General features: G+C 36.4%; 1 long non-coding RNA gene across 1 annotated transcript; it reads right to left on the reverse strand.

Annotated features, from left to right (window-relative positions):
- Positions 1 to 707: 707 nt before the first annotated feature.
- Positions 708 to 8,303, reverse strand: LOC125249973. Its single transcript, XR_007180701.1, has 3 exons — positions 8,262 to 8,303; positions 4,279 to 4,352; positions 708 to 1,271 (listed from the first exon to the last, which is right to left on the reverse strand). It is a non-coding gene; the product is annotated as an uncharacterized LOC125249973 (long non-coding RNA).
- Positions 8,304 to 9,525: the final 1,222 nt, after the last annotated feature.

A 9,525-nucleotide genomic window follows, 5' to 3' on the forward strand; every position in this document is an offset into this window, starting at 1 on the left:
CATATGGTTCTCTGTTCTGTTTGGTCATTGGTTATTATTCATTGCTTTCAGGTGTATCTTAAAGGTGCTAAAGAGAATGTTTTGTTTTATACATTTTTGCAACATTACTTGAAACTGTCTTTACTAACTGATAAAAGACTATTTATTAGGTGCACTGAAATGAATAATATTAATATACATCATCTGTGCACGAGGTAGGGCCTTAAAAACATCAGCCAATCGTTTACGCGATCATTGCATAAACAATTGGCCCTCTGGCTTGTCAATCACTGCCATGACGTTCCTTGTGCGAGACGTGCGTGGCTGCGCGCTCCAGTAACTTTCCACACTCTACAGGCGCCGCATGCAATGTTTTTGTCAGGAGACAGGAGTAACAACTGCAGATTATGAGTTACCTGCGGTGAGTCCGACATAATGAATCCACTAACACGACACAGCAAATGCCGGTGGTAAACACTCGTGTTCCATTACTCGTGCTCGTTCCCTCGAAATTAGCTGTGAAGGAGGGGGGTTGTTCTTACGCATGTGCTCATTTCAAAAACTCACTAACAGTCTTTGGTTTCTCAATCAACGAAAAGATCCTCTTTAGCACCTTTAAGGCTTGTTCAACTTCATGCAGCACTGTGCAGACCAGTCGGTATATGACTTGAAGTAATGCATGCTGGTAAGAAATTTTTTTCTGCACCGACGCCACGTCAATGGGACGTACTGCATTACCGCGAAAATGATTTGAGAGCAGACAGCTCACTCAGCTGGCGCAGCTTCTCCAGATTGGCTGCACGGGATCTGATGACGACACAGCTGTTTCACAATTGGCTAGATTCAAAAGATTACAACGATCTCATGTGTTTCATATTTATTCTGACACTAAGTTCCACTAATGCTCACAAATCTGTATTTTTATAACAGTAAAAGCACGTTTCATGTAGTTGCAATGTTGTATTGTGTCATGTTTATCAAAATAAAACTGATAAAAAACATAGACCCCACTTCAAGGGTATTTAAATTTTATGTTGAACTTTATTATTGTACAAATAGATGCTGTATTAAGCAATCCATAAAGTATTTAATGAAAACATCTCTGAAATGTCTGTGTATTTGAAAAACAATGCATTTAATTCACTTCATTTATGATTAAGTATGCAAACACCACACAAGCGTCAGTACAGGAAGCAGAAAGTGTTCGGCTTCACGTCTCCATTTTCAGCTCCTTCCCAAGTGCAAGTGGCAACTCTTGCTGATCAATTACATCCAGCCGAAGTCGAACACACCTTTTGTAAGTCAAATGTAGTCAAGTCAAATCATTGTTTTGTTCACTTTGGATTATTTTCAATAAACTACACATGGGTTAATTTTGAGTTGCCTTCAGTGGACGTTTGTAACAACACTTAAGTGATCTTTTATTTCATGAATTATCTGCAATGCACATTCAGTACAATAAAGTGCACCTCTTTTTCACAAGGATAGGATTTCTTTTATGATACCTGACTTTTTTTCTTTCTTTTTTTTTTATGGGAGTTGACCTTGACAGATGTGGTCATTATGTATTTGAAAAATATCCACTTTTGTGTTGCACAAAAATAGCAGCATATGGTTTGGAACAACAAGTTTGTAAATAATGACAGAACTTTTATATTCGGGTGAAGTTTTCTTTTCAATATTGACTGTGTTTTCTGGACTGGCAACAAGCCCAGAGTGCAGCTGAGTATCTGTAGCTGTTTAAGTGGCTCACTGTGAAATATGATGTTTGAAATTATTCTCTGACCTCTTGGTATGCGCAGTAAATGACAGCTAGTGTCGCTGGCCTGTTCTTCACAACAGATGTTTGGCTCCTGTGTTTAGTGCCAATTATAAACATCCTATTGACACCCAACTGAAGCAAAACATTAATTTGAGTCTTAAAATATGACAATTTTGTTTGCTCTAGCTCTAAAAACTCTCACTGTAGCACTCTGGTCCTTCATCTTCTTCTGAGGTATAATTTGCAGATGTTTAGGTGATCATTAAATGTAGAAAAGCATTATATGCAGATGATTTCACATCGCATATGAAAATTACAGAGCTTTTTTTCTGTGTTGCTCTGGATAAGAGGTTGTGTTAAATGCCTTGAATGCAAATGTATATAAATTTTACCAGGCTTATGTCTGCCATTTTATTGCCTTGAGGAGGGAAAAGGTTGTTTTCCCCCCTCTGTATATGAGACTAATTTTCAGAAGAGTGAACATAAATGTGTCTCAGCTGTCAGAAGAGTCATCCAGAGTCGCTCTGGTTTTCAATATGCGAACGGTTGTTAAATATGGGAAGTTGTTCATTACATGCTCTGATGTCTCCAAACTTTAAACCCACAAAAAAAAAAAAAAAAATATATATATATATATATATATATATATATATATATATATATATATATATATATATATATATCTGACTTCTAAATATAGGAAACTTTACACCATGATAGGCAGGATTAGAGCTGCAAAAACTAACCTAATTATTATTCCATTTATAATTACAATTATTTAGAATTAGAATTAGAATTATTTAGTTATTCCAAATAATGACCTTGCTTACATCACCTAATTTCTTCTCTCTTACCTCAGAGCAGAAGTTCTATCTATATGTATGGTATTTGTTGCGCTTCTTGTTGCCAATATTCATCTCTTGCTACACAAATTATTCAGTGATGCTTATCACTCTTTGAATATGATATGAATTCATTTTAAGGTTATTGCATCTATCCAATACCCTATTTATAACAACTCTTATTTTCAGCCTTCTTCTTGTGGGAGAGCAGCATTGTTAAATCTTTTAGAGACCTTTATGCGGTTCACTATTGCAGTGTTCAAATCAGGCCATTTTTATCATTGGTCTAATCCTGGAAAAGCCTGTTTAAAAATCAAATCAGCACCAGAGCTGCATTTATTTTTGCAAAAAAAATGGTACTATTGTGAAATATTATTACAATTTATTTATTTATTTGTATGTTATTATTATTATTTTTTTATTTATTTTTTTGAGGGGGGGGGGGGGGTATTTTATTTTTAAAATGTAATTTACTCCTGTAATGCAAAGCTTAAATTTTCAGCAGCCATTACTCCAGTCTTCAGTGTCATATGGTCATTCTGATTTGTTAATTTGCTGCTTAAGGAACAAATGATCTACTTTTGAAAACAGTAATGTTAAGGTGATGATACACGGGGCAACTTTTTGAGCAATGTTGCTGGGCAATGTTGCCGTCAACAGGCAACCTGGTGAGACACAGGGCAACTAATTAGGGCAATGGACAGTTAGCAGCAACCAATCAGAGAGGAGCAACCCAATCTATTGCCAACCCAGTAAATACTTTATTATAAACACTTGTTAGGCACTTTATTTCAACTTTTAAAAAATTTTCTTCCTTTTTATTAAATATATCTTAATAATAATAATATAAAGTATTTCTGATCTGATTTGTAACAGGAAAAGGGAGAAGAGCTAGTTTGGCAAAAGAGCGAGTTTGGCAAAATCGATCACATCAAAAGCTTAAAAAAAACGTACACGTGCCATAAGTCCTACAGCCTACACCACTACAGATGTTAAGCTAAATGAGTATTTTTAGTATTCATCTGAAAACATTTGATGGCTAAATTACAGCCTACACACATTAAATTGGACACCTGTTGGTATTTTAAGCATTCAGTGAGGTAAATTCCCTGTTTTGGGTTGACATATGACAACTTAAACCAGCGTAAAAAGATATAAGTTCATGCTCCTATTCTTCGCTCCACTGCCGCTGAGAGGCCGCCATCTTGTTTGATTTTTTTCTGAAATCTCCAAGCTGGTTATGTGATCGGCTGCTAGCATTCTGATTGGAGGATCTCAAAAAATTGCCCACGACCGATCTAAAGTATACAGATAGAAATTTGTTGCTCATTCTCAATGGGAAAGTGCCCATGCAACGTTGCTCAAAAAGTTGCTCTGTGTATCATCACCTTAACTTAAACAATACCCGACAATGAACTGAATGAACAGAAGGCAAGGTATACACAAGATAACGAACTCAAATACAAATAGGTGTGCACTAATTAATCATATAATGAATAACCATAGAAACAAATGACAAACAGGAACATAAGAACGAGGAAACAGAAAAAGATGAGCAAACTAAAAGTCCTTGAAAATGAAACCGAAACAGATTAAACTGAGCATAATTGTGACAGTACTTCCTCTGTGGTTAGGGTTAGGCTTAGGGTCTCATCGATCTCCATGTGAAAACGCTCATGCCTGGCTCCGACTTACCTGCATGCTCACCTTCTTCCTGTTACATGCTTCCCTGGACTTAAGATCCCCAACTTATCCAACTCCTTCGTCACCTGCAAAAGAGAGAAATAAGCTAAGTGTGATTGTTTGCAACCTCTCTCCAAATTACTCACTTACCTGATTGTCTGCTGTTCACTCGATTCTCTACCTGTAAATAAAGTTTCTGCTCAATGATACCTGATGATTATATGGATGAAATGGATAATGCAGCTAACATGCGAACAATCATCTCTAAACTTAAATCATCTTAATAAATTAAGAGAGAAGTGAAGGAACACATGTGATCTACAGGAAAAAGACAAGTGAAGAATTTGATTTAAAGACATTGTGGAGTTCGTTAACAGACAAGATAAAAGAGCACAGCATCCTGTGTTTGAAGATCTGCAAGATAAACCTCAAGCAACAAGGAAGTCACTACATGAAGCTCTGTCAGGATGAGTGGTATATATGGTAAAAAGAATTTCACCTCCATGGCAACAGCAGTAAACAAAGCCAAACAAAGTTCTGACTCAAGTCCATCTAAGAAGAGTCTGACAAATGCTAAGCAGATATGCAACAAGCCTTGTTTCTTTTGCAGAGATGAACATATTTTGGAACACTGTAGAAAGCTACAAAAGTTACTTCACTAGAATAAGTTGGACTTTCTAAAAAGCAAATGTCTGCATTTCAGTTGCCTGAAGTCGAGGCACATAAGTAAATCTTGTGAGGAACAATTAAGTTGCTGTCTATGTTCATTGGTACATCCTACAGTCTCTCAAAGAGCGATTCCAGTGAGCAAAGATCACATCCCACAGCAGAAAGAGGTACATAGGAGCCACAGGAGGTAATTCATGGTGTAAATGAGGAGCTGTGAGGACAGCTCTGGGGTGGACGGTAAATGGACCATTGAGGGAAGGTAACTGTAACCGAACCAAAGATAGAGTAACTCGAGTATATTCTAATCGAATATCTGTTTCCAGATTAGAAGATTTGTGGAGCCAGCAGTTCAAATATGACTTCTCTGAATGGTGCAAGGAAGAAATAATGGGAATGTCAAAATCAGACCTACTGTTCATGGAAAGGGGCTCTCAATCAACTACAATGATTGACGGGCACTTCTGCATTGAATTACCATTATGATGTGGAAATGCCTAACAACCGCAGCCTTGCTGAGCAGCGTTTGTTAAACCTGAGAAAAAGTTCCTCAATAATCCATTGTTTCATTATGACTACTGTATGTTGATTTTATGAATTATATAATCACCAAAGGCTATGCAGTGAAGGTTACAAACCTAAGTTGTAATGATGGAAAGGTACAGTATGGTACTTCCACACCATGGAGTGTATACCATCCCACCAAACATAAAATTCATGTGGTAATTGATTGTGGGGCTTCGTTCCAGGTAACTACTCTAAATGAAATAAACTTCTTCAAAGACCAGACCTGACCAGTATTCTAATTGGAGTTATCATGAGATTTCACCATGAGCCTGTGACATTTATTGCAGATGTGGAAGTGATGTTCCACCAGGTAAAAATTCCCTCTGAAGATGCCGACTTGCTCAGATTCTTGTGGTGGCCTGATGGTGACCTTGGCCAAGCTTTTGAGGAGTACAGAATTTAATACATCTGTTTGGCACCACATGATCACCAAGCTGTGCTTAATTATGCACTGAAATGATGTGCGAAAATGATGTGCTGACACCCATATGGATGTTCAATCCTCCAGTTGGATCTCACCACGGAGGTGTACAGAAGCGTATAATCAATTCTATTAAGAAAATTCTCAATGCCAATTTGAAGGTTCAGAACCTAGATGAGGAGGGTCTTCAGATATTTCACTGTGAAGTGGAAGCTATCTTGAACAGTTGACTCATACCCCTTAATGGTCCAAATGATCTAGAAGACCCCCCGACCACCACCAATTTGACTATATTTCGCTTATTTTTTCTCAAGCCAATGAACAGACTTAAACTCATTATGTCCTAAACTCACTGCTCTCTCTAAGTTCTCTCTCCTCTCCACTTCAATTAGTTTTCTTCTATGTTCTACATATATTCCTGTCATAAGCACAGTGGTGTGTTGCCAAAATCTGAGCAGGTGAAGGGCCGCTGTTCGACGGGGGAGCTGCAAACCTCAGACCCCTGCTCAGAACTGAAAGATATCGTGATAGGCTCCTTAACTGCACATAAACAAACAGTACAGAGTTTTGAGAACATATTTTAACATCCAAATTAATAATATTCAGTATTATAACAAATAAAAATCAGTTTATTCAAGGAAAAATATGTTTCCAACTGATGCTGACTGACACATTCAGCTGACTGACATCTCATTCCCTGTATATTGCATTGCATTAACTAAAATACACTGATTATGAGTATTTTTAAAACGTAGAATAATCTAATTACAAGTATTTAATTTTTGGAATCTGATTATGTAATCCAGATTAATTGAGATTAATATTATTAGTTACTGGCCACAGAGCTACAGTGTTTTCACTTTTTGAGGGAATCAAGCTTTCAGTTTTCTCTGCTATTAGGCTGGGATATAAGAAAGTATTAAAAAAAATGACACACATCACCTTTACCTGCTCTGCAGATTGATATTTTAGCACTTGAATCACTTTGAGTGTTTCACTTAAATGCTACTAGATGTTTCTTATTCTCCTAACATTTTCCCCCAGGGAGACCTAAGTATTGTTTGACAACTACTGATACATGAGGTGATACATGTCAAGCTTTCTGACTTGAATAATTATGTTTACAGCAAGTTTTGAAAGCTGATTTTCTGTTCAGAATAACAAATTTGAGTCAAAAGACATTCCGCTACCCTGCACTGACTGGCAGATAAACACAGTTGCATGCATCTATTTTTGAAAGCATCTTTTATCTAACACAGCTGCACAACAGAGATAAAAGACATTACAAATTGAAAATGTATGAAAATTTCCCTTCAATGTGCGGCATTATTGCCATTTTATGTCTGTAAAATGAAAAAGAAAAGTAGAAGCTGATCAAGCTTACAAAGATTTTTTTTTTTTTTTTTTTTTTTTTTTTTTACATTTCCAATTTTATTTATTTTTTGAAGTAGCATGTAAAAAAAAAAAAAAAAAAAGTGGAATAACATGAACCATAAAACCAGTGCACCACATATTAAAAAAGTAAATTTTAATTTTATGTTGACTTTGGGGAAAAGCTCAGAATATGACAACTGCAAAGATGTTTTGTTGTTGTTGTTGTTGTTGTTGTTGTTTATAACATCTTTTCAACTGAATATTTAAGAGAAATGTAATTTCTAGGAATGACTGTTCCGTCGATAATTATACAGAAGCAAATTCTAGTAACTGCTATTAGCTACTATATATTATACCTAAGAATACTATACTGTTTTTTTATACAGTAAGAAATATTGTATACAGGTTCATAATTAATGTAAATAGTGCATATTGTATAATTATTAATTATAAAGTGAAGATCATGGTAACCCACTAGTGTTATTGCATCCTTCTAAAGGAATTTCTTATTATTTGGAACAGTTTTCTAAAGTAAAAAGCATGATAACTCTCTAGTAATGATTGAAGTCATTGTAAGCTTTTGAGGTTTTTGTACGTTTTGGATAGTAATTCCTTCTGACAGATTTGGTAACACTTGAGTCTTTGTTACCATGATCTTCAGAATACTGATCCAAATGCCCAGCAATTCCTTTAGAAGGATGTATAACACTTGAGTTATTACTATCCAAAACCTTACAAAAACCTCAAAAGCTTACAATAACTTCACCATTACTAGAGAGTTACCATGCTTTTTACTTTAAAATACTGTTCCAATTAGTAATTCCTACTGAATGATTTGGTAATATTTGAGTCATTACTAGTGGGTTACCTTAATCTTCACTTTAGATTTAATAATTATACATTATGCATTATTCACATTAAAGGGTTAGTTCACCCAAAAATGTAATTTCTGTCATTAATTACTCACCCTCATGTTGTTCCACACCCGTAAGACCTTCGTTCACCTTCGGAACACAAATTAAGATATTTTGATGAAATCCAAGATGTTTTTTTATCCTCTATTGAAAGCAACGAAATTAGTATTTAACCCTTTCTAGCGTGAGTTTAAAATATTCTAACTGTCCCCCCAGAGTGAGTTTTTTTAAGGCGACCGTTATTTTAGAACGTTTGCCTTTAATGTTTCCATGGCGACGCGTCTTGCGTGTCACGAGCGCTGAACGCAGCAACAATAACACTGTATGACAGATGGATCGCTATTATTTAGTTTTTCCTTTTATATTTAAAATATTCGCAAAATTGCTTACCATGTCATCAACTATATGATATTCCGATTCTCAAATATGTGTAAGTGAGTGTGCTTTGTCGTTTTAAAACCTTTATAAATGATCTTTATCTTGATCTATAATGCGAGATGTGCGCCGCCATCTTAGTTTGCGCTGCAGTTCACAGAGTCCTGTCAGTCGGATTTACAGCAGGTGAATTCATCAATTTCTCCCGCAATATATGCAAGTAAGTGGCTGGTGAACTGGAAGAATAATAGAGTAAACTTTATAGTTACTTAGGCCCATTATGTGCGTCTGATATGAATAAATGTCGGCAAATTATATTTGTTATTGCTGCTTCCACTGATGTCGGACATCAGTGTGTATTTTATAAAACTCTTAATGTATTGTTTTAATGGTGCTTATACATATTTAAATGTATGAAACCTTAAAAGAAACATTATGTGGCTGAAAACGCTGCATAGCTGTGATATATGACAAGAGCTGCGCGCGTCCGTCTCGCAGCCAGAGCGCGAAAGCACAGTTTGAATCTGGCAGTTATGTGACGTCGCTGAACGTTCGAAATCCCATATGTGGTACCATACGCCCAGGGGCACAGAAATAAAAATCCCATATGTGGGACCATACCGCTCAAAGGGTTAATGTCTGGAAAAGTAGTAAAAACACTGTTAAAAATGTCAACGTGACTACAGTGGTTCCGTCTCTCCCCTGCTATGCTATTTTCCTTGCAGCTTCCAGGTTCTACGTCTGAACGGTGACTCAGTATTGGCCGACACCTCTTCACGTGAGCAGCACGAGCATGCGTGTAATGCTGAAGCAGGAGCTGGCCAATAATGAGCCGCCGTTCAGACGCAAACACGGAAATGCAGCACTGCTCTAACTGCTTAACTGACTGACAGGGAAGAGGAAAAATCATTGAATAAAGTCGTAATTTTTGTTTTGTTTTTG

The sequence above is a fragment of the Megalobrama amblycephala genome, linkage group LG17, assembly GCF_018812025.1.
Source record: "Megalobrama amblycephala isolate DHTTF-2021 linkage group LG17, ASM1881202v1, whole genome shotgun sequence".
In the NCBI taxonomy this organism is placed as follows: Eukaryota; Metazoa; Chordata; class Actinopteri; order Cypriniformes; family Xenocyprididae; genus Megalobrama; species Megalobrama amblycephala.